Source organism: Camellia sinensis, chromosome 5, assembly GCF_055761805.1.
Source record: "Camellia sinensis isolate YWXY chromosome 5, ASM5576180v1, whole genome shotgun sequence".
Classification (NCBI taxonomy): domain Eukaryota; kingdom Viridiplantae; phylum Streptophyta; class Magnoliopsida; order Ericales; family Theaceae; genus Camellia; species Camellia sinensis.
The window spans coordinates 109,424,503-109,451,608 of record NC_138965.1 but is presented as its reverse complement, the minus strand read 5'-3'; the positions used below and the strand labels follow the sequence as shown (position 1 = coordinate 109,451,608).

Genomic DNA, 27,106 nt, shown 5'->3' with positions numbered 1-27,106 from the left:
CCCTCTTGCCAAAGCCTTGGTTTTGCAGAAAAGAGTAGCCTTAGCCCCATACATTCTGGGTCATGTATATAGAGTTTGTTCCCTCTTTTGTGAGAAACCCTTAGATGCTAGTCAAGGGGGACCATTTTGGATCCTTCAGCTTTGGCTCTTTGCCTATTTTACTGAACTACAATCCAAATGCCTTAAATTTTCTGGGCTACACTCTCTCACTCATGGCATAAAACTAGCCAATGCTTCACTTTATCCAGCTATTTTTGCCTTTTATTTCTCCTTCTTTCATCAACTACCAGTTGCTCTTCCTGATCACCGTTTCCGTCCCTTCGAAGCTAGCATAGGTCCAGCCTGGTTGAATCACTTCCTCAGTGACAGGCTCTGTGCCTTGCCTATTCATAAAGACATGTGGGCTTCCCTACTGATCCCCAGAGAACTGTTTATTGGGACCACCAACCCCAGAGCCTATAAATGCATAGCTGAGCCTTATTGTCCTGCTCAATTTGCTAGACAATTTGGCCTCACACAAGGAGTTCCAATACCTCTCTGCAGCAACACCAACCTAACTCTGACCAAGAGAGATTTGAAGGTTCGAAAGTCAAGGCTAGAAGAGGCAACCTTCAAGTTTATGGATGATTTGGCCACTTTTGAGTACATCCCTTTCATACCTCAAGGCACCTTTTTGAAGAGATATCAGAGTTGGTGGGTGAGTAATATGGAAGTTTATTTAGTTGAAGGTGATCAGAAACAAAAAAAGCGGAGACTGCTTGAGCCTGAGAAGAAAACAATTAAGGTGCAAGAAGAAGAAAAAGAAGATGCAAAAGATCAAGAGCATGAGTCACCCTTGATGAGGAGAAAAAGGGTAATTGATTTGTCCCAAGAAGAGACAACCACTAGGGAAGTAGAGGAGGAGGTTATTTTTAAGGAATCCGAACCTCAGGCTGAAGGAGCTGAGAAAACTGTTGAGGAGCAGACAATGCCAATTCAAAGAAAAAAGAGAAGAAAGATTACTGTCTCTTCTTCTGAGTTTAATATCTCCCCTTCCAACTTTGATGAGGATTCTGATTCTGAGACAATTGCCCAAGCAATAGGAAAGAGAAGGAAAATGACTACTTCAACTACTGCCTTGATTGAAGATCCTCTCCGTGAGGTAGCCGCCAAGGTCGTGGAACAAAAACATTCCAAAGCCATAGTCGTCTTTGAAAAGGCTGAGAAAAGACGGCAACAACAAATTTTAAGAGAGAGAGCTACTGCTGCTGATGCATTGCAAAGGGAACTAGCCAGAAAACAACGGACTGCTGGACACTATTCTCTCCGCAGTTCTCCCATCAGTACCAGTGCCTCTGGAACAAGTAATTTCTTTCATACCTCTGCTGTTTTTTTACTTTGTCAGCTTGTGGTATTGAAGTTTAACATTGTTCTGCATTTCTTCCTTTTGCAGCGACAACTACTGCACTCACCTTTCCAATAAGGCCTTCCTCAATTTCGGTTGAGGTTGATCAAATGCAGAACGTCAGGGTTGTTCGAATCGTACTTCCACTTCCAAAGCCTATATTTGACGTACCTTCCTTAAGTCCCAGTATTCCTGCATCTCCTTTTCTTGGATTAAAGCCATACCTCCCTTTTTTGGCTCGTGACCTACCTCAGTCTACTTTTCCTTTGAGCCTTGCTCTTTTTTCGTCCCTTACAGAAACTCCAACTGCTGCTCCATTCCCAGGGGCAGTTGATTCTTCCACAGAGGACATTGGTAGCTCTTCAATTCATGGCTCATCACCAATGCCCACTTCTAGCCCCTTTTCACTTGATTTGCTGGTGGCCAAGACCATAGAGGCTGCCAAAGATGCTCCATCCGTTTCTCCCATCCCTATGCAGCCCTTTGTGTCTTCCACCACAACACTCTCTATGCCCTTCATGTCAAGGGACGAGGTAGACATCTTTGAAGGAAGACTAGCTAGTCTCTTTGACATACCTTCTACCTCTCCCACCTCTACTGCTGAAGCTGAGCCATTAGCCTTGGTTGACTCCCTACTGGAAATTTTCAAGAGTTCTCCTTCCTCCAGCAACAAGCCTTTTGCACCTTCAGTAGATTTGGACACATGCTTGCAACTGTTGACTTCTTTTTCAAGGATCCCCTTCGAGGCTCTACAAAGGCCTATCATCAGGAATGGGTTCCTTCAATGCTGTAACATTGCTGAGCAGTCTGCCATGAGTGTCTCAAGTCATCTATCTCAGGCTGCAGCTACTATTGATTTTTATCTCAACATTTGCCATGCTGCTAAGACTGCGGATGAGAAGCTGGCTAAGGACCAGAGTTTTGTTTCTCAAGTGCATACTGAAGTATCAACTCTGAAAGAACAACACTTTTTTGCCTCCCACTTTCGAGTCCAACTTCTGGAGAAGAAAGCTCAGCTTGAAGAGGAGTTAGCCGCAGTAAACCAAGCCTTGGTTCGAACTGATAAGAAACTGCATATCACCAATCAAGGGCTGGCTGATCGAAAAGAAGACATGGCTGTAGCTATTCAATTATTTCCTTCCCTTAGCAATAGGAAAGCTATTGTACAAAAACAATTAAAGTATTGTAATGATTTTTGGGCCAATTTGTGGCACAATGTACTTGATTCTTTATGAAAGCACAATATTTTGTATATCATTTGAGCAAGCTTGTGTTTTTGCATATGGTGTTCACTCTATCCCTTGTGTTTCCCAAATGGTTGGAAAATAAGGTTTTAAATATCTGCCATTAATCCTTTTGGGATGTACATAACTATTCAAATTTCTTAAATGGTATGCTCTAAAAGGCAGAACCCTATGAATTTGATATGGTCCTTCCCAGTTAGGTGACCATTTGCCAAACTTATGGCTTTTAATCCCAATTGGGAGTATTGTCTTCCATACCAAATCACCTTCATCAAAGCCAATGTGTTTAACTTTCTTATTATAATTCTTGGCTGCTTTCTTTTTTTGGAAAAGAATGCTATTCAAAGCCAGGATTCTGGCTTCATCTATGCCTTCTAACTCCAGGCACATGCTTCTGCTGTTTGCAGCCATTTAGGTTCAAGACTCTAGCCTGTTGCTTCTGCTGTTTGCAGCCAATTATCATGGCCTCTCTCTCTTACTCTTGAACTTTCTGGACTATTGCTTTTATATCCAATGCTGAAAATTTAATCAAAGCCAAGTACTTGGCTTCTTGTGGTTCCTCTCTTTGCCTATAATCAGGCATCATTGTCATCTCTAAGGACAACCTCTTCATCAGCACTTTCTTGGACTAAGTGCTTCAGGTATGTCACCTCCTCATCAGCCGTCACTTCGGCTGAACTGTCATCTTTCATCAGTATACTGAGCGGTGTCACTCCCTCAATATACAATTTACCCTCCGCAAAGTCTGCACAGGCTATGAAGGGTTGAGGATCTGCATCGATTTCCTCTGTCTCTCCATTGCCTAAAGCCATCATGATTTTCTGATGTAGAGAAGGCACACATTTGTTAGTGTGGATCCAATCCCTTCCAAGCAAAGCATTGTATTTAGCATTACTGTCGATTACGAAAAATGCTGTCATACAATCCCTGGTTCCCACACTTAAATTAATGGGTAGAATCCCCTGAGCCATTTGCTTATCTCCAGCAAAACCAGCAATGGTTGTGCTGGTTGGTATCAACCTGGGATTCTTTTTTCCTAGTTTCTTCAAAGAAGATTTCGAGAGTAGGTTTACTGCTGCCCCATTGTCTATCAGGACCATCAAAGAAAGCCTTGATGTACAAAGGCCTGACGTGCTGCGTCATTGAATCCGAGGGGTACTCAAATGGATACGATAGATTGATGCTTACCACTTCCTCACTTTCATATTCATCTTCCATCGGGGTAACCATTTTTAAATTATCTTGCATCATACTTGCTTGCGAGTCTTCACTAGAGATCTGAACTGGATCAGCTTCCTGCCCCTCCTGATTTTCATCTCCAGCTTGGAATTCCTGTGGTAGTATGTGTACCATGTTCACTGATACTGGGGGAAACGAGCCAAACTGGATGGCTGGCTGTACTTGTTCCCCCTCTTGGTGACTTTGGTTGACTCCCTCAGAAACATCCTGCATGATGCATTCTGGTATTTCATTGCTAACTGATCCCTTCGAAGGATCTTTCTCAACTGGCTCTTCAGTCAGAAACGTTTGCTCAGCCATGAAGGCTTCGAACATCTCTTCGTCCACGACCTCTTTCTTCTGGCTTATGCTAATCTCTTCTTCGGTCTCGCTATCTGTCTCCATCAGAGCTTTCTCCAACCCTACCAAACTAGCCTTCTCTCTGGTTTTCAGTTCAGAATGAACCTTGGCCAACTGTTCTGGGCTGCAGACCACTTTGCTCTGTGGAACTGGCTTTGGAGCATAGTCTGACTTTGGGTTCTTCCTCCCTTCCGTTTTGACTGGTGAAGAATTTTCTCCACTTTCCTTCAGATCTTTCTAATACTGGGTGTACCTGTGTTGAATTTTTCTTCTCTGTGATCTTGAGATGACTGGGACCATGTCTGGTTCCCTTGTCTTTGGGTGTTTAAGCAGCACCCAGTTATTCGGAGCCACCATAGGAGGCCTGATCATCCTGCCTTGGTTTACAACATCTCCTCGAACAGGCAATTCTCTAGGTTTGTTTTGCATTACAAACCAGTCTGGGACTCCAGGTACCCATGAACTTGCTGATTCAGACGCTGATCTGCCCTTTTCCACCTTCGAAGCCATCTTCGAAACTGGCCGTGAAGGTAAGTGCTTGGTTTTGTCCTCATGTTTTGAATCTGATTCAGACCTTCGATAAGGGTGACCATTTTTTGTCCTGCGTGAAACTGGTCTAGGGGGCCAATCTCTGGCTTTGATTCCATGAACTGAACCTCTCTCCAGTTTTCTTTCAGAATGGCTACTCTCCATTCTATAATAGTTATGTGGCCTGGATTCATGCAAGAGCTTCTTGCCTTTGTCATGCATTCTGTTCACCACAGGCTCAACCACTGGTGGTCTCTGCCTATCACTAGCCGGATACGGCCTTTTGTTGTAAGCATTGGTTGACTTAGGACGTCTCTGAACATCCCTGTTGCTTCCCATCAGTTGGGAGCCCCTTCAACCACTTGTAACTGAGTCTGCACCTGGGGCACATTCTCTGCATCACCGCTGTTTCTAAAGAATCATCATCCAGTGATTCTTCATCAGAGTGTTCCCTCTGGTGCGAGAAACCTTGTTCAATAACTGGTGGGCTTCTAGTATTCTTCTTGATGTTGGTTTGATTAGCAACGTGCATCTGCACATTGACTTCTTCCAATTCTGTCAAGGACAAGTTCTGGAAGTCTGATTAATGACATTGGCTGCTGCCTCTCCAACTTCTGGAAAGGGATCCCTGTCAATTCCCATGGCTTTTTCTGTTTTAGCTGAGAACTTCAAACTTCCTTTTCGAATCTGTTCTTGGATCCTGTCTCGAAAAACAATGCAGTTTTTAGTCGAGTGAGACCAAGAATTATGCCATTTACAGTATACTTTTCCTTTTAGTTCATCTGGAGATGGTAGTTTTACTCCTTTAGGTAACTTAAGGAAATTAGCCGCGAGCAAATGATCAAAGATGTCATCTGCTTTTGTTAAATCGAAAGAGTATTTTCTGTGAAAGTCTTTCTTTTTAAACTGCTGGTCTATAGTTGTATCCTTATGAATTAATGCTTCACAGATTACAGGTTCTTTGCCTACAATCTCTGCTGCATCTATTTCATAAGTAGGATCTCTATAATGTCTTATATGATGCATTATTTCGATCTTGTTCCTCTTCTAATAATGCTTCATATCGAGACACCTTATAGGTCAGTTCGACCAAATCTCTGAATTCAGTTGAATCAAACTTCTTTCGAAGCCTGAATTCTAAACCATTTTGAGCCAATCTGACGAATTCTGGCTCTGGCAGGATGACTCTACATTTATTTCGAGCCCTTTTAAATCTGGCAATAAACTGAGTAGCCTTTTCCTCAGGCCTTTGACTCAATCTAGCCAAGTTTGCCATGGAAACTTCTGGCTCTGATTGGAAGAATTGGGCATGGAATGCCTCTTCCATCTGTTGCCAATTTTGAATGGACCCAGGTGTAAGGTTGATATACCATACGAATGCTCCTCCAGTCAGAGAATTTGGAAATAATCTCAGTTTCATATAATCATGGTTAGTGAATTCATCGCATTGAGCAGAAAATCTAGCAATATGCTCTACAGTTGACTGATTTCCAGTTCCATAAAATAGAGTAAAATCTGGTATTCTGAATCCTCTTGGGTATTCATGTACCCTATCTACCCATTCTGGGTATGGTTTTCTGTATATAGGAGTCTGGACCTCCCGAGCCATTGGTCCACATATCTCCCTAACAATATCTCCCTAACAATATCAGCAATCTGGACCCCCCGAGCCATTGATTATATTAACCATGACCATATGTTGGTCGTAATTGGCTTTGAGGGGTAATATTGTTAAAATTTAAAGCATTAATTCCAGACGATATCGGCCAGAATTGTCAATTTTACTCCACAAATTGGAATAAGACATGTTGGTTCTTTTAGTATTTCATTAAGCAATTGACTCGAAGGATGAGATTGTTCAATTCGAAGTTATGAGTTAGCTTTTAGAGATGAAAGGAAACAGAGTCAAACAATGTTAAGTACAGAAAGACTTTGTTTATATTAAAGCCAAGATGATTACATTAAGTAACCCTATCTGGGTTCAAATTCAAGCTCATAAAAATAAGGAATAGAATAAATAACAAGGTCATGAAATTTTGTCCAGCAATGGTCAATAAATTTCTGTTCTTTCTTTATTATTTCTTCTATCTCTTCTAAAGTTGGTTGCATAAGCTGATGAGCCCTCACTTCATAATAGAGTGCTTCAGCCTTTGCTTCGAAAGCCTCTTCCCTCGATTTTTGTTCCAATTCATCTATAACCAAATCATCCCAGTACGCAGAATCTTTATTCCTGAAGTCATCGCGATAAAATTCTCTGCTTCATACTGGGCATGAATTCGGAGATATAAAAGTTGATCCAGATTTTGGATGGTGATCTTAGAATTCCGATGCCAGTAGAGGAGCACTGGGAGTTGGTCCAAAAACAAATGAAGCTCTGCTTGGGCAAGAGGGTTGAGGACATGACCCCTAGTCAGGACATCACAAGCCCATTGAAAGTTCTTAAGAGGAATGTCATCCTCAAGAACATTGAAGGGCAGGTGGGAGAAAGCCGCGAGCAAAAGTTGAGCTTGCTTTCGCTCGGCTGGAGAAGGGGGTGACGGAGGTTGGTAAGGTGGAAAAACTTTGTCCATTGGAAGGGCAAGTCTTAGTTTCTCTGTCCAGGAAAGAATGAGAGAAGGAGAAGGAGAAGATGATCCTGCTTCGGAAGATGGGAAGAGAGTAGATGGCTCTGCTTCAGAAGACAAAGGGGAGGGAGTAGATGTTTCTATCTCAGAAGATGCAGAAGAGGGTGTGGATGCCTCTATCATGGGAGATGGCACGGGAGCAGAAGGAACAAAGGCATTAATGTAATCAAGCCAATCAGAAGAACAAATCTTCGCCTTCTTGGCTAAGAATGAAGGGGTGTACCCTTGTGCTTCTTCTGGACGCCGGGCAGGATGCATTATCTTTGTAGGCATGGAAGAAGTATACCAAGCCACAAGCAGAGTCTCTTCCAAGCTACGTCGAAGGTCAATGGGCACGTAAGGGTAGACTACTGAGCTTCGAGCGTAGGAGGGAAGCTCCAAGGGGTCAGTGAACTCAACAAAATGGTGATTGATTCGCTCCCTTAAATCATAAGTCTCATGAGTTGACCAGCTTGTCCAGCCAGAAGCCCCAGAGGGTGAAGAGGTTACAGTTTCATCCCATGCAGAGGTCTGTGAAGAAGAGTTTCCTAAGTCCATATTTGCAACTTGTCGAAGCAAAGGCTTGAGAGTAGTTCGGTCAAAATACAAAGGGAGCTTAGGGGAAGAACTCTTTGTATCTGTAAGTTTGTAAACCAAGGGATTACAGACAATGTGTTCGTAGTCCAAAGGTTTATAATCTGCAAAAGCCTCCATTACCTGAATAGAGAAGGGCGGGTAAAGGTGGCTAATGAATGCGTGGAGGTTCTTTCGAGGGGGAATAACATCACTCAAAGGCTCTTCATATGCTTGATCAGTAGTAAGGGAAGTTGATGCAGCCATAGCCTGTTCGAATACTAAGGTATTGGGATGTTCGACGAGTTAATGCAAATGATCACCAAATGGATGACGGTTGTGTTTCCAGAATTTGGACTCCATACACGTTCTAGAGGCGCGGGAAAACTGTAATCCACTAATATCACCAAGTATTGGGTATATTAGTGCGGGGGGTAATGTTGGCTACATATTTTGTAAAAGCCAGTTACAGTTCGACACGTGGCAGAGTAAGGGTAATAAAGGAAGGTTATTCAAGCCTTTAATCCTGATCGTACACGTGGCAATAAATATTGGTCCTCATATGATCTGGGTAACATTAGATCAATAACGGGATGCAAGATGACATATCTTCAACGGTTACTCATATTCAAATTCAAGTACAAGAGGGAAGCTCAACTGCCAGTAATGGCGTAATGGAGCTACTTGTAAGGAAGCATGATCAGCGATCATGGAGGAGCAGTTCGACGGTTCGAAGTGCAGTTCGAAGGTCATCACTGACGAGTATAAATAGCAGGGCAGCCCCCAGAAAAAAAGGACGGACTCAGATCATACAAATCAGTCATTTACTTCATATATTTTCTTTCCCAGTCTTTTACATTTCCAGTCTTTAAATATCTGTTCTTTAAATACCTGCACTTTAAATACCCGCACTGCACTTCGATTCATAAGAGTAGCTTCAAGTAGATTCAAGTAGATTGCTGTTGTAAACCTCTCTGAGGCTGAGTTCGGACCATTGTAAGTGTTCATTTTTATGAAATACTTCAATTGAGGCTTTTTGGCTATTTTAGTAGGCTATTTTAGTTTGTGTTTGGGAAGATGGGATGGATTTTTATTTGAGTTGGTGTATTGAAAAATGTGTTGAAATGATGTTTGAAGTTAAAATGACATCACATTTTTCAAAATTAATTTAGAGGGGTAAAATTGTAATTAACCAACCTGTCACAGTGACAGTCTTACACTGTCACTGTGACAGCCCACAGTCGGGCTATTTTTTTTTTTTCTTAAATCAATGGCCTAAAGGGGCTAAAAGGCTTTTTTTATTGTTGAGGCTAAAATAGCCTCTACCTAGGCTTCCCAAACACCGCCAAAATCAATTCATCGAAAAAATTCAAAAAACAGTTAACCTAAAAAGTTCTCACTTCCAAAACTTTTCATTGTGGCTTAGGCACAAGGTGAGGTGCACGCTTCATTGAAGCGAGGCACACCTTTCAATAAAAAATAAATAATTAACATAGACTAATAATTTGGACATACACATAATCAAAATAAATAATTCACAACTCATAACCACTAAAACAAGGTAAGACCAAAAAAAAAAAAAAAAAAGAGGATAACTTTATCTTGACAGTGCAACAAACTATTAAACCGGTTGGATTGGGGGTCAGCGGTGGTGGTGAGTTGTGCTGAGTGTCCCCAACAGTGGCAGCTATGAAATATAGAACATCAAAATTAAAAACATTATAAATATATGAATCAAACAAAACTAAAACTATAGAAACTATATCAATCAAACAACAAAGTAGGACAAACAAAAATGAAGAGGAAAACTTTATCTTGACAGTGCTGCAAACTACCTGTTGAATTGGGAGTTGTGGACCCGGTAGCTACATCATCCAGACCACCTTCCCCAACAAATGCACCTATGAAATATAGAACATAAAAAATATTCAAAAAATAGTTCACCTAAAAACAGTTCATAAAAAAAATTCAAAAAACAGTTAACCTAAAAAGTTCCCACTTCCCAAACTAAAGTTTAGTGCGGAGTCCCAATACATCAGAAAGACTCTCTTCACCTACAACAAAATTCAAAAAACAGTTCAATGTTATAGAGCTGTAGAGAAAAGAAGAGTATCAACTACAGCTGTAAATAATCATAGACTAGTTATAGAGAAATCGTGGGCGGAATGGCAGGCTTATAACTACCTTTATTATATACAAATGTAGAAGGCGGCGAATGTTCTGAAGGGTTGGTTTGCTGGGGGATTTCAGAAGTGGAAGGATTGGGCCCTTCATTATATAGAAAATTCAAAATTCAAAAAACAGTTCAATGTTATAGAGCTGTAGAGAAAAGAATAGTAGAAATCATGGGTGGAATGGCGGGCTTATAATTACCTTCATTATATACAAATGTAGGAGGCAGTGGATGTTGTGAAAGGCAGGTTTGTTGGGGGATTTCAGAAGTGGAAGGATTGGGCCCATCAACTACATTAGAGAAAATAATAGTAGACAATAAAAATCAACTACAGCTATACGTAAACATACTTTTAAAAAACCACATAAACGGTGTATATACCTTGATAGTTGATTAATAAAATGTGTCTTCTTTCCCACTCTTGATTAAACCGATGAGAATCACCAAATTTTGACTAATCTCGGTTGACCTTTGGCCCACCCCGAGATATGGTTCTTATTTCCACAAGAGGGTCCGTCAAAGTACACTGAAAATCCTCCTCCAAACCAAATTGCCCAGGGCTTAAGTCAGGCCGATGATCGACAGCCTTCTCAAAACAAATAAGAATTGTTCGGGACATGCCTATGATGGCCTGTCCCCTCAAAGGAAGTGGAAGAAAGTCCACAGGTAACCTTTCATAAGGCTTCCATATTCAACGGAGACCAAAAAAGGCAGTAGTGAAGAGATGCGATGCTGTAATAGCAGATGGAAGTGTTAGGAAACGAGGTAGGCCTAGATTAACGTTGGTTAGCGTTGTAAATAAAGATATGGATCTACTTAATTTGACTAACGAAATAGTCTTTGATAAGGCCGCGTGGAGAAGAAGGATTCATGTAGTCGACCCCAGTTGATGGGACTTAAGGCTTGGCTTGGTTTGGTTATCTTTCATTCATTTGGATAAATTTTAGAGTTATTCATGCCCTAGTAGAGCTTTGAACCCTACACCTCTCCTATTGGCGGCAGAAAACTTAATTTTCATTTTAGATTGGTAATGCGGTACCCCACTTTTCTACCATTTCAAATTTAAAATAATCTTCATCAACCAAACGTGAGATACTTTAATGGGGAAATTGCTCTTTAGTGGAACAATAGAAATATAATTTTATTTTCATGGTGGTGCAAGTCTACTAGGGTGGTGTTTGGGAACCTAGGTTCCAAATTTTTTTCTCATTTTTTCCACTAAAAGACAAACTTTTTACAAAATCAAAAAAAACATATCCAAACAAAATATCACATCCAACCCCATAATCATTTCACTTTTTCTCTCACAAACATCACATCCAACCACATAAAAACCCAACTATCTTCCCAAACACCAAAAATTTTTTATCCAATAAAAACCTACATAAAAACCCACTTCCCAAACACCATCTAGGTGTGTGGTGCAAGTCCATTATGTGTTTGGTGCAAGTCTTTACTGTGTCAAAATAGGACCAAAAAATATTCCATCTGTAGTGCAATTATTTTATAACTGTCCCACTGACTTGCAATTTCCCCTAGTTTTATTGGCAAGAAAAGAAAGTTAACAAAATAATTTTGAAAGTTGGAAAAGTTTTGCCCAACTCAAGGACATTAGTTTATTTTCCATAGCTATAATTTAACAATTTAAATGCATCAAATTGCAACAAAGGGGAAAGAAAAGAAACAACATAAACTTACTACAGACTAATCAAAAATACCACCTCAAGAAAGCAATAAGGTTCAAGAAAGTCATTCAACAAGAACAATTAGCCAAAAGGAAAACAAATTAATGATAAGAACAATCACAATTAGAAGCAACAAGTGCATGCATATTTGAATGTTGGAGGAATTAAAGAAAATGCATGTTTATTAGAAGGAACACCTCGAATCCCTCTTATCTTCTTCTAGATCTAGGGCTCAGTGATTTCGAACTTGAATCCCTTGGATCTTCACGAGGACTGAAGCTCACGAATTAGGGAGAGAAGCAAATGAAAAAAAGAGAAAGTGAGATCATGCGAAAGGGAGGATGGGTTTTATCCTCTTACCAGCTGAATTATAGAATATGTGAGATCAAGGTTAGGGCTAGAGAGAAGAAGAGAAAATGGAGAGAAAACAAAAAAATATAGGAATAGGTATTAGAGTTGTGTCTCGTACCCTCTACCTCGGTCCATATTTATACTAGAGTAATATTGTTGAATATTGCCTACCTTGTGTTTGTCTTACCTTAAGACTTTATAGAGAAACTCTAATATGAGTTAGATTAGTGAGATAAATAATTCCCTAATGTCTACTTTTGTTTTGCAATGGATATGGAAATATATAATCTCAATCATATGTTTGATTTGCATTATTAGTTGTAGGATTAAAAAATTAATAAAAATATTTAAAAGTACAAAAAATGTACAGAATTTTTATATTTTTTTTTTGTAATTTTGGTATTTAGTGATTTTTTAAAGATTACAAATATTAAAAAAAATTTAGATCTATTTAAAAAGTATAACATTTGTAAAAAAAAATTTAAAAAAATTAATAAATATCCAAAAATACAAAAATGTATTGAATTTTCGTATTATTTTTTTGTAATTTTGGTATTTATGTATTTTTTAAAGAATTTTTTTACAAATATTAAATTTGGTAAAGTAAAATATTTGTAAAAAGTTAATAAATATACAAAAATATAAAAAATGTATTGAATTTTTATATATATTTTTTCTGTAATTTTGGTATTTAGTGATTTTTAAATTTTTTCTAACAAATATTAAAAAAAATTAGATGTATCTAAAAAGTAAAAATATTTGTATAAAAATATTTTAAAAAATTAATAAATGTCTAAAAATTCAAAAAATGTGTTGGGCTGTGTTTGGTTGTGCTTTTGAAACGTGATTCTACACCTGTGTTTCAGTATGATGTTTGTTTAAGATTTTGTAATCACGTTTCAAAAGCTCTGCTGAGAGCTCTGTACCAAATCTGTCTCAGCCGCTCTTTTGTTCTGTTTTTTTTTTCAAAATTTTTGCTAAGGGGACGTCCGGCCGGTCGTCCGGCTGTCCGGAACAGTAATTTTTTTTTTTGCAATTGATTTATATAATCGGAAAAAATATTTTCTGAAATTTTTTAAATTTTTTATGTGCTTTAAAATAATTTTGAATTGTATGTTTAGTTATGAGTTGTAAATTTTTGTATCACATATCAAATGTCACATCAATAATTCCCCACTCAAATCAAACCTCTTTTCCAAAACTATTTTCAAAACTCTTTACCAAACAAATTTTCTACACTCAAATCATAACTCCACAACACACAAACTCAAAATACAACTCATACTCTCAAATCACATTTACAAAACTCTACCAAACGCTACCTTGAATTTTCGTATTATTTTTTTGTAGTTTTGGTATTTAGTAATTTTTTAAATATTTTTTTCATAAATATGATATATTTTTTCCCATAAATATGCTTCATACTGGTTAAATGTAGTACAAATTTATGTGGGTGTGTGCATGCGTGTGTGTGAGAGAGAGAGTCTGCAAAGCTAGGAAACTATGGATGAAAATTTGACAAAGAGATCTTATATTTGTAATTTACTTTATTTATTTATTTATTTTTACTTTTTATCTTCTTGGGATTCAAGAATAAAATTGATTTGCTCACAGATTTGCATTGGAATTGCAAAACTGACAGAGAGGATCTGTAAGGCGTTTGACAGGCTCTTGAAGACTGGTCAAGTGCCTTTCGTATCCTCTCTGTTAGTGTTGCACTTTTATTGCAAGTCTGTAAGTAAATTCAATTTTGTTCTTAAATTCCGAGAAGGTCAATATTTTTTCGTTAACGACAGTGCTTCATACTGGTTAAAACTGAAGTACAGTACAAATTTGTGTTTGTGTGTGTGTCAGAGAGAGAGAGAGAGAGAGAGAGTCTGTAAAGCCAGGAAACTATGGTTGGAAATTTGACAATGAGATCTTACATTTGTAAATTACATTTTTTTTAAAAAAAAATTAAGAAAAGTTTGCCTTGTTGTAAAGCCTTGTTTACTTTATGTACTTATTTATTTTTACTTTTTATCTTCTTGGGATTCAAGAATAAAATTGATTTGCTCACAAATTTGCATTGGAATTGCAAAACTGACAAAGAGGATCTGTAAGGCACTTGACAGGCTCTTGAAGACTGGTCAAGTGCCTTTCGTATCTCTGTTAGTGTTGCACTTTTAATGCAAGTCTGTAAGTAAATTCAATTTTGTTCTTAAATTCCGAGAAGGTCAATATTTTTTCGTTAACAACAGTGCTTCATACTGGTTAAAACTTAAGTACAGTACAAATTTGTGTTTGTGTGTGTTAAGAGAGAGAGAGAGAGTCTGCAAAGACAGGAAACTATGGTTGGAAATTTGACAATGAGATCTTACATTTATAAATTACTTTTTTTTTAAAAAAAAAAATTAAGAAAAGTTTGCCTTGTTGTAAAGCCTAATAAACAGCCACCCATCCTTGGGATTTTAGGATTCTTGACACCCTTCTGATCGTTGATTTCTATTGATACATTGATATATGGTTGATCGTTGATTTCTATTGATACATTGATTCATGGTTGACAAGAAGTTTTTAGCGCCAATTTTTCCTGGTGATCAAGAGACTCTTGATTTTCCATGTCAATTCACTTGTCATTTTCATCTTGCTCAAGTCTTAGAACTGGTCGATAGAAATTTTCTTTAACCTAATTTGGGTAGATACACAATTTCTTAAATCAAAATAAAGCATCAAGAAAATGTATAAAAACCAAAAATATTCAGACATCTCCTTAAAAAATAAAAACAAAAATAATCACCACGTTTGGTTTCTATTTTCAAAAAAAAATTTACTTTTTTGTATAATAAAAAGGTGACACTGAGTTTATTATTTTGGTTAGTTGGTTTAAGTGAGATTTTTGTTTTGTATGTGCTTCTCTTCCTTTAGTATTTCATTTTGTGCCAAAGACATTTTCATGTCCGAAGCTATAACTTTTTATTGCATAGATGTGTGAACAATGTTGTTATTTGTCTTATTTTTTATCATCGTTTATAAAATTCTTATAGTATTCTCTACATTGTTGTAGGAATGCTTCATCCTCTCAAACAAAGGAACAGAAAAATGACATCCCATTTATTCCTGAGGACATCATTTTTCACATTCTTGTTTGCCTTCCTGCTGAGTTTTTGTATTACCGTGGGAAATTTGTGTGCAAGGCTTGGGCCAAAATTATATATGATCCTTCTTATATCAAGGCACACCTCCTTTAATCAAAGGATGCCTTGTTCATCCAAAAATTTGGTAAACCATATCATTTATGTTTCCTTGAGTTTAATGAGGGAGAATTCAAACAACACAGCTAAATTGTCATGGACATATGGTCTCTAGTTGTGGTGGCTTATCACTGTTTTCAGGCTCATATCCTGAGAGATATCTTTTTGTTGGGAATCATGTGCCACAAAAGTATAAGAACCTACCTTTTCCTATTGCGAAAGGTCATCTTTTGCTTTCTTGTCATATTGGTTACATTTCTTGCACTGAGGAGTACAAGGTGGTTTGCCATTGTGAAATATCAGGTGGAGAATATAGGTGGTTTGTATTGTCTCTGGATAATAAGGTGGTTTGTATTGTCTCTGGATAATAATATGTCATGGAGAAGAATGGAGACTTCACTAAAAGGAATCAGTTTTTATTGTGATGATAGAGCTTCAGTGTCTGTTGGAGGCGTTATTTATTACTCTCAAATGAACAGTCATATTTTTGTTATTGACCTTTATGATGAAACTTCTCACTCCATTCAAGTTCCAAATGAATTTGTTGGGAGTTGTTATAGTCTTCTTGAGCGGGGGAATAGTTTATCTTTCATTGTGAGACATTCGGCAGAGGTTCATGTATGCATATTAAAGACTTACGTTGTAATGAATGGGCTAAACTTTTACAAGATTACAGAAACAATAGATGGACCGAATTTTTTATGTGAGAGTTTCATACCCTGTTGGTTGGCTGGATGATGGCCAAATCTTGGTCTTCATTTACTTTGAAAAGTTGGTTGTGGCTTACAATGTGAAAACAGGAGAGGCAAGATCCTTCGATGTTTTCAGCTCTGATTTCATACGGAAACACACCAACAGCCTTGTTTCATGGCAAATATGCATTCAAAACTATTAAGTATTTCTTTTGATTATTGGCTATGAAATCATTTTTGCTTGTACTCATGAATTTTATTAGTTGAAGACTTTATTAATTGTTTATTTTCTTGTACCTGATATGTGGTATCCATCTAAGTGTTGTGTAGAATGGGTAAGTAGACACCTTTTTTCTTTTTCTTTTTTTTCTTATATTATTATTTGTAGAAAAAGATAAAACATAAACAAGAGGGGATGAAGAATTTTGTAAATTGTATTTCAGGAAGAAAGGATGGATAGGTAGGCACAATTTGTTGCCTAAAAGGAACAGATGGAGCTACATCTTAATGAATGGTCTCTGTTATAATTTTTTTTTTTTTATAATCGAGAACCGACCCAAGTAAGGGGTCTTTGGGAACCACCTTAGAAGTGCAAACTCAAGATACATGCAACCACCTGCTAACCTCACATATCGACCACTCGATAGCCTGTCATGTTGAGTGGTGTCAGTTGATTACACTCAATTTTGATATTTTTTTTAAAAAAAATTAAATGTAGAAATTTATCCAAAATGTTTGGAGTTTTACAAATTGAACCTAGTGGTAGTGAAAAAAAGAGTTATTTTTGCTATTTCACTTCATTATAAACACAATCTAAAATTTGTCTTTACTGTTTAAACTTATACATGACATGATTCTTAATGCATAATAGAATATAAAATTTGAAGTGTATTTATAATGTGGAAAACAAAAGCAAATGTTATTGTCATTGATTGTATGAGTTAACTGTAGATATTTGCTTTATTTTTGTTGAAGCGATAGTATTATAGGGAGAGGGAAGGGGAGGGGGTGAATAATTGTTTTGAAAGAAAAAAAAAAACGTATTTTGTTTTCGTTTCAAATGTTTTGAAAATTTTTGAATTGATTCTACCTATATGAAAATGAAAACAATATACTAAAACACAAAATAATAATGGAAGAGTTGACAAATGACCCCTTTTGTCTATTTGATTGAAAATATATAAAATTATAATGTATTATGTGAAAGTTGATTTTGATAGGTTGTGTAGAACCAAATTTTTACTTAATGACTTGATGATATTTGTTGAATGACTACTGAATTAAAATCCTAGTTATGCCCCTGAATAGGAACATGTTTCATCAACACCTAAAAGGTTTATGCAATATATCTGGTATGTAAGTAGGCCAACATTTCTATTGGAAAATTGGAAGTTTCCAAGTCCATAACTCTTAATGTACAAAGTAGTAATAGTAGTCTGGATTGAGGGTGATTAGTAATATCTGATGTGTCCTCAAAAAATAAAAACTTAAAAGAAAAGGAACGAAAACGCATGATCTGTAAAAATGATGCAGTAGTGACAAGCATACTAGTGATTACGTTCCGAAGCATACTAGTAAATACACACATACACATGGTATTTTTGCTTTTATTTGGATCCTTAAATTTGTATGCTCTGTTTGTGCAGGAAGCATTTAGAAGGCAAGGACAAGAGAGGAGTCTCATCAACATAAAATGTTGGCAGAAGCTAAGCTGCAACATTTGGAGTTTGAATTCTATTTCTTTGCATGATATGCCAGAGTTGATAAAAGATTATGTATACCAACTTGGGGGTAACTTGCTTTGAACCGTTATTGGTGTCCAAGTTGTGCGTATAATTTTCTTACAGTGAGTGCTTTTTTTGTTTTTGTATTTTTGCAACAGTTTGTTATAAATAAGGCTTGGAAGTTGATTAGGAAAATAGTAAGGGATGAATGAAGTTTGGGCAGGGTATTGGCCCTAACAGTTGAAGACTAAGTGGTTGGTAACTTTAAAGTGTCTTTGGTTTTGTGTGGTGGTTTACTTTTGTTTCTGTTGTGTGTTACCTAGTTCATAAAACATTTTTGTAGATTTATGACGTTACCTTTTGCCCCGTGTATGCAATATAGTGATGAACATAGCATTTGTGCGTTGTGCTTGGTTTTCTTGTCAATGTGTTTATCTGTTTGTTATGCATATTTTTCTCTAGTTGAACATTTTTAAATTGAAAACAGTTTTTATTGTCAAAGAGAAACAACTTCTGGTTTTATCCATTCTTGTCCAGATTGCACCATTATTCATAATGGTTTGCAATTGTATTATGAGAGACGGTTGCATAGGGGATCGACAGTGAGCAGTAAAAGGTTTGTTTTATTTTTGGAGCAACTATTTTCAAGTTTAAGTCACATAAATAGTTTTTTTTATAGAACTTTATTTTTGGAATGGCTATTTTCAGGTTCACAGAAACCTCTTTGGAAATCTGGGACATGACTATTTGCATGATAGCCTCCCTAGAACCTGTTTTGTCCAGAGCCTAAATTGTCCTTTCTAATAAAATGACTATTTGGTAGAGAATAATTGTGGAACCTGAGAGACAATTCATGGGTCATGAAGGAACTTAAAAATTGGGGTTTTTGGTCTTGACTTCTTGGGAATAATTCTATTCACACACTATACTTAGAGCTTGTTTGAAAATTGGCTGTTTTATTTAATTTTTGACTTTTTATGAAAAAACGTATAAAAAATAGAGAAAGTGATGTGATAATTTTGTTTGATTTTTTAACTATTTTAATCAAAAAGTCACTCTCTAAACAATCTTGTTTGTTGCGTCATTTTGATATTTATTCTAAATAATAAATAATTGTTCGGATATCTACTGCTGAATAGTGTATTTATTTGTAAGTCGGTAGTTGAACAACTGATATTTGTTCAAAAATTGACATCTAAATCACAAAATGGTGTGACTTGAGACAATTCCATCAATTCATAGACCACAAAAGTCCACTCAAGAGATGGAATTAGATGTCAGAATTCAAAACCATTTGAGAAACACCCATCTATGTGAAGTCCATAAATTTAGGTTCTGTTTAGTGGAAAAGGGGTGGCTGTTGTGTTTCCAACATTGCAGTTATTGCTGTGCTTCCGATGGGATTTATTCTGAATCATATTTCGATACTCTAAATTATGCACTCTTTAAAATATGTCAAGTAGAATATATTTACAAAAAATTAAGTTGATTAGATATAAATGTGATTAATGAAAGGGCTATCGATCTCTAATCAATTTTTTGCAAATATATTTTACTTGATATACCTTAAAAAATGAACTGTTCGAATTATTAAAGTGGGACCCAAAATGAGTCCTATTGAGTGCACAACCGTGATTGTTGTGCTCACTTTGTTTAGTATGGTTTTTATTTTGTAGTTTTAGGTTTTTTTAGTTTTCACAAATTAAAACAATGAAAATTTTGAAACTAATTATTTATTTCATGTTATTTTCACTTTGTTCCGTTTGTTTTAACGTAAAATATTTTTCTTGTAAATTGATTTAACATCGAAAAAATATTTTTCTTTTAGTTTTTTGGCGTTTGGTTGACACTTGAAATAAAAATATTTTATTGCCTAAAAGAGAAAATTTGATTCAATAAATTGTCATCTAATGACTTTTTAGTGAGTTAAGATATTTATTTCAAAATACTAAATGTATTGAAAAAATGGTGAGTGAGAGTCAACTTTGTAAAAATTAACTTACATAATTTTTATTGGTAAGTGATTTTTGAGAAAATTATGCAACAATATTTTATTTAAAAAAATATTTTACTTGCTTTTTGTTCAACAAAACAACGGAAAATGAGTAAGAAATATTTATGACAAAAACATCTTCTCTCAAAACAAATGGACCCTTCATGTAAAAATATATTGTAAAATTTTAAAAACAATCAAACACGGCGGAAAATGAGTAAAATATTTTTAACAAAAACATTTTAGGTCAAAACAAACGGAGTCTACATGTAAAATTATATTGTAAATTTTTTTAAAAAAACTTATGTGTATACATATATATATATATATTAAATAGCTCGTTCAATAATTTTTGTCTTAAAATAAAAATTTTAAAAACTAAAGTGATACCAAATAAGCCCTTGGTATATATATCATCACCCATGTGTATGCTTGAAATTGATAGTTATTGATTGAATTACAAAATAATTTGTGCTTGACTTGTTAGTTACAAAAAGATAATTTTGGAATAAAAATTTTGTGACAAAAAATGTCAACACCAACTTAACTCTTTCCACTATAAATAGAATGGATTATTGACATAGGGACTGAAAGAGTGGAGCCCTTGAACCTAAATGGCACACAAAAATTAATTAAGAAAACTCTTATTAAATATAGATACACACAACAACACCACACACACAAAATAAAATAAATAAATAAAAATTGGAGCTTCTTTTAGCTACATCTAACAACTAAGGATTCTCTATTTCCAATTTTTATTTTTATTTTGTTTTTGGTTTTTTTTTTTTTTTTAAAAAAACCCTTACAATCTATGTACGACTCATATATGTTGGGTCAAGTGAGTGGATTTGAAATTAAGAAGTTTTTTTAGTATCGGGCTTGAACCCATTCCCAATAATCTCCCCTGTTATAGAAACTTTTTATGTTGTTTATTTTTATGCAATGAGAGATTTATTGCTAATTTTCCCTATTTATTCACAGTCCGTTTGGATTGATGATGTAGGAGGAAAAGTAAAGGATTTGGAGGGTAAGGTTATTTAAATCATGCTTGAATTCTTTTAAAGGATGGAAATGGAACGGCATAGAGGGGGTTATGCGGGGAAGAGAGTACAAGTTTTTAAGAACTTTATTTTTTCTCCAAAATTGGGAGGAAACGGAAGGTAAGTGAAGTATTTTTCATAATAATATATTCAAATATCTAATTAAAATATATGTTCATAATTAAATATTGTCTAACCAAATAAGATAGAGGAGACTTTCTCTTCCTTTCCTTCTCTCACAAGCAGGGGCGAAGGCACGTGAGGCTCAGAGGGGTCACGTGTCCCCCCTCAACTTTTGGGAAATTATTCTTTTGCCTCTAATAAAAATGTATATTTCAATTTAATCCAAGTAATATCTTGAAATTTTAATACCACTATTTTCTTTACTTTTTTTTTTTATAAAAAAAATGTTTAATTTATCACTTTAAATGTTTAATTATGCTAAAAAAAATTGTTATAAATTTTATAGTAGAGAAATGTTATATATCACTGATATTTTGTCACTGTTTTATATCACTTCTTATACGATACATAATTATTACACAATTAATGACAACTAATAATATGTTGCCATGTAATTAAATTATTCAAAACAGTGAAAAAAAAACAAGTAATATATAATAGCCTCTGTATATTATTTATTCATTTTTTTCTCATTTCTTTCTCTATCTTCACCATATCTATTTATTTGTGCGTGTGCATCTTAATATAATTTTGTTCTCATATTTTATGAGGGTATATGTGATTATTTTTTAAACTGTGATGACCATCATATATAAAATAAATTAATAACAATAAAGATAATGATTAGTCAACTTGATCTTATATTTAAATATAACTTTTGCATCGCACTAATTTTTAGTCCTACCATCAAATAAAAATTAAGTTAAATTATGAGTTTTGATAAGATTTTAATTTAAAGGTGCCCCTTCTGAGCCAAAACCCTGTCTCCGCCACTGCTCACAGCTAGCTTTTCCCTCCCCTCGCCTCCCCTCAATCCAAATAGAGTCTTACAATCAAAGCAAATCTTTTATCATGTGTAGCAAAAATGTGATCCCAATGAGCTTTATGGTTTAGAGAAATGAAAATTTGGTCAAAAATTGTTCACCATATTTTTTTTTGGGTAAGTAAAAATTCTTCACCATATTTGTATAGTGATACAAGAACAAATAAATATTTTTTATTGCATAAACTCCTTTAAACTAAATTTATCATGTATCAAGAACAATCAAATTATGCTTACCCTTTTTATTGTAAAATATATCCATGAGATTTTTTTGCAGAGTTAAATGCAAACAATGAGAAGATCATAAAATAAACAAATAAACACGCATAACTTTCTTTCTTGAACATGATTGATGATGACTGAAACTTCGGGAAATTATATGCACCATATGTATTATTGTGATGTATGTTATATATTTTTATGGCAAGTGTTATGTAATTTTCTAATAGAATTATGATAATTTGCGATTCAAAATTGAATTATGATAATGTGCAATAATTTTTAAAAACTACGTTGAATGATAATTTCGCTTTCTTTTTTCCCCAGTTCATGGGCACCTAATCTCATTATTGTTAGTTATATACATATATATGCTTGCTATTTTATATCATCTCCAACCCTTCACAAATTTGATTCCAAGTTTGAGTAGAAGGTTTGATTTGATATGAATTGATTTGAACTACTCCAATCATTTCATAAAATTCTCATCAAAATCTTTTTAAAAATTCTCGTCTTATTCTAAATTTCCCTTTTCATCAAATTTGATTAAAAAAAAGAAAATTCATTTTCATTACTTCATCTTTTTAAATTTTTTTCAAATTCAAATTTTCAACAAAGGATTAATGAGTTTTAAATTTGTTGAAAAAAATCATTCTCGCTTAATTTGATTAACATTTAATGAAAGCATTAGAGATGATTTTTTAATACTTTTTCTTCAAATTTGAATTTGATATAATAAAAGAAGGAGAATTGAAGATGCTCTTAGGCCATCTCCAACCGTATACCAAATCTATCACCAAATTCAAATTTGATGAAAAGTAGCTTCTTTTCTTGTTCCAACGGTTTCACCAAATACATATCAAATCGAGAATATCAAAAATCTTTCCCCAAATTGAGAACATCTGGGACCTTTCAACATTTCACTGTTCAGAACCGTCGTTTTCAGGCATCGGACGACCCCCCGGACGACTGGCCGAGCGTCGGGCCATATGTCCACCAGGTCATCTGCTTTGTTGAAAACTTCCCACAAAAATAGGTGACATAGCTCCAAGGTTCCAAGTTAAGTATAAATGGCCAGTTTTGATATAATTTACAGTGATTATTGTTGCTGTATAAAGGACCAAGAACAAAATGGGAAGTAACAGAGGGCCATCACCATTAGTTCCACTACTAATGGTGGAAGTCCTTGCTCTGCTCATCTTTGGACCTCTCTTGGAATCTGTAGTTGAAGCTTTCTCATCTCTGTATCAAGAAGTGATGGACTATATGAAGGTGGTTTCACCTTTATGATGCTGCTTTGTATGAGCTTAATGTTGATGGTAATGTACTTGCTCACTCTCTTCTTTCCCATACTTGACATCTTTTATATTGGAAATCGACAAAGTGAGAGATTGAGTTATGAAGATGAAGGGTTTGGATTGGGATCTTTTCTTCTAGCTCTGCTCTTCTTTGTTTTGTATAATGTCATGTGAGGAGTTTGGAACGCTTTACAATTTTTTAAGGTGTATACGTAGTAAACATTAACAAAAAATTGAATAAAAAAACTAAATTGAAACTAAACTTCAAATGTAATGACTAAATTGTTCAAATTGAAACAGTAGATTATTTTGGGTCAAACTATAAGGGTGAGAAGTGTTTGATCTCTGGTATAAAAAAAATTAAAAATTTTGGAAGAAAAAAAATCTTCATGTTTGATCACTATAATAGGTATTTTTTTTAGGGTGGATCGAGAGGAAGATTGAGGTGGAGGTGGAGGCCTGGCAACCATATATTACTAAGAAGACACTTCATCAACTAAGGGGTGGTTTGAGATGTTTTAAATAAGTGCACTTTTTGACTTTTTATGAAATATGGGTTGGTTATGGGTTGAGCTTGAAGTGATGTGGTAGAGAGATGATATGACTTAAATAAGATGATGTGACTTAAATAGGATAATGACTTTTTTAGTTTATGCCAAACAAGGCCTAAGTTGGCATCTCAAATTACAGTGCCTTTGGTTTTTATTCTTAAGCAAAAGTTTGCTGCTTTCATTTTCACCAATATTCTCACATTTCAAAATTTCAAAAATAGAGGAGAAAAAAAAAAGGGGAAAAAAAAGAAGAAGAAGCAACCATTTTCTTCTAGATTGTAATGGAACCAGGTTTGTTTTAAATTGTTTCTAACAATGGGAATCCCAGTGTGCTGCTTGCAATTATTGCCACATGAGTATTCTGTTATGACCTTTTTTGCACTGACTGGTCGACCGCTGGTTTGCTAAAACGCCAAATCCCTCCGTTGGAGCAGGCGATATCAAAGAGAGTTTTTACTCAAATTTGATGAAAAAAATAATGCACCGTTGGAGATGCCCTTGTACGAGTAATTTTGTTTTGTGTACTTGGAAAGTAAATGTTATGTGATACCATTCTCTTCTTTGATTGCTTTGACAATTGGTCAATTACATTTATATTAGATTTTTTTTTTTTAATGATTGAATGTCCAGGCTAGCTTACACGTACCTCGATTAATTTCGGGACCCACGCAAAACCTCCTCCAAAGAGCCCACGGGCGTGGTCTCAAGGAGCGGATTACTCCTAATGGGAGTGAACCTATGACTTAAAGAGAGCGCACCCCTAGACCCCAAGTTGCATTCATTAGGCCAACATGAGGGGCAAGGTACCTGTGATTGGTTTAGGAGCTCACTAATGAGGTGGTGCATAGAAATATATAAATCTTTATATAAACACGGTAAATTTTACTCTTCTTTTAAGGGTGGTCAAGCCATAGGTCCATTTTATAGACTTTTAATGACGTAGATCCAGGGGCCTTTTTGTTTGGGTCAATAAGGACGCATCTTTCAAATTGTTTGGATCTACGCATGTTATCTGTTGAAATCAAACCCATTTTCCTCTATCTCTTCCATCCATGTGTGTAATGGCCTAGGGTCAGAAAACCTAACCCGATTTGTTTTTGGATGGGACACATGTCGTCCTGGTTGACTTTGACCTTGTCGGGGTGGTTTAGACCCTGGTGTGCTTTGGCTTGGCTACAGAACAGCAGCCCAGGTTTGTTGTGTGAGCTTGGTCACACTCGTGACCTATGTGACTGCGCCCGCGATGTTGAAGGGTGGAGGTCATGCCCACGATGGGTCGTGACCAAAAGTGGAATTGGTCGTGCCCACGACCTATTATGTCGGTGAGATCACGCCCTCAAAGGGTTAGACTGCGGCTGCGATGGTGAGATTATATAAGTCCACAGTGCATTGAAAAGTCACCTTTTTCTGGTTTCCTTCCTCTCCACCCTCTCTCTTTCCACCATTTTTGGGTTTTTTCAACCTAGAAGCTTGGGTTTTATCTATTTATACCCGTTTTCTATCCCTAGTTCCATGGACCAAAACATAGAGGGTGGCGAGCGTTGTTTTAATCTGAGCAGATCGTGATTTCGTCGCCGTTGATTTTTGGGTGGTCTTCTCTTCGCTTCAAAAGGTAGAGATTCTTGAGTTTCTTTTCAATATCTCACTATAAATAGATTTGTAGTACTTTTTATTGCATTAAAAGCATAGTTTTCATGTTTGATTTTATTAAACTCATGTGGGTTGGTTTGGGTTTAAATTTGGGGGCTTATGGTTTATAATTGTGGTTGGTTATGTGTTGTAGGAGCATGGTTAGAAAGAGGGGCCGGAAGGCCTGGTGTTTAAATTGTTAATGTCATAATGTTAAAAGAATTGTCGATGGTTGTATATCATCAAATTTGGGGGTTTTGATAAATAACCATGAGAGTTGGGTTGTTGTATATGTATGTTGGGGATTTGGAGAAAAAAAAACTAGTTTTCAAAATGTATTGATGTTGGTGTAACATGCCCAGGGGGTATCTGTATGCGTTAAACAGTTCGGACCCTCGATTTCTTTGATCTAGTCTCGCTAGTGCAATGTGAAACTTAGATGAGAGTCCAGAATTGGCAACTTTTAGAAAATCCATTTTATTGCAAAAACCATTTGCCATAAATGGACTGCATCATCAAATCTCAGAGTCGCCACTTAATATTTATTTTGGAAAAATTAGGAAACTCGTGACTCGTGCTAAGGCCACTGTTCGTCGTAACCAAGGATGCTTGGCTCGGAACCTTAGGTATGAAGGGAAAAGGTCATTAATTGAGCACCCTCGCTCACCCGATCAAAAGATCGGCCTTTACTAAACCATGATATGAATTTTATTTTCTTTATATGCTCATGTTTGATTATTTAATAAATCCTAAAATTTACTATGTGAAGCATAAAAATATAGACAATGCCATTCATTTTGGAACAATTTGATTTCATGTATTTTGAGAGAGTTTTGGAGATGTACAACCCAAATAAATTGAGTTTATAAACATGAAAGATCAACATCATTCCAAATTAAGCGACACAACCTCCATCCACTAGCATTCATACAGTTATATCAAGTAAGCAAGTAGCCATATGATAGAATGCTTAAACATAATAAGAAAAACACACACAATGCTACAGCATAAAAACTTACATATTTACCGACGTCCCACGAACAGCTACAAAACAAAGTTAGTAAAACATGCACGATCTTATATATAAAATCCAAATGCAATTCACTCATGAGATGCAACTAAAGATTCGGCTTCTAAGATATGACATGTGAATTATCTAAAAAATATGAGGTAGTGTACATAATCACATAGGAATTGATTAAATCCATAAATGCAAACTTAGCTGAATCAAGATGCATGAAACATGGATACAAAGCATGGATATAATGAAAAATAAAATATGATGCATATCCACAAATAAAGAAAGCAAGTAAAAGAATGAGATAGAAAGAAGCGGGGCAGGAAATTATTACAACATTTTAAATATTACAAATCCAAGGGAGATGAATAAATATTATAACACAATATAAAAACCCTCACAAACACTCAAAATAAAATAAATATAAGAAAATAACAGCTTCAACCGTCTCAAAGATCATCGGAGGTTGATCTTCTTAGTGTCGAAAGGCTACCCGGTTTTGCCTAGAGGTCGCGGGCATGATCATGAAGGTTGCGGGCGCGATGGTGTACTTTTAGGTGGCTACCTGGCCAACTAATGGA

The 27,106-nt window shown here is 35.7% G+C and overlaps 1 long non-coding RNA gene across 1 annotated transcript; it reads right to left on the bottom strand.

The window, feature by feature from the left end:
- Positions 1 to 9,208: 9,208 nt before the first annotated feature.
- On the bottom strand, positions 9,209 to 11,886 carry LOC145790790 (uncharacterized). Its single transcript, XR_014329979.1, has 3 exons — positions 10,465 to 11,886; positions 10,284 to 10,373; positions 9,209 to 10,178 (listed from the first exon to the last, which is right to left on the bottom strand). It is a non-coding gene; the product is annotated as an uncharacterized LOC145790790 (long non-coding RNA).
- Between the last annotated feature and the right edge of the window lie 15,220 nt (positions 11,887 to 27,106).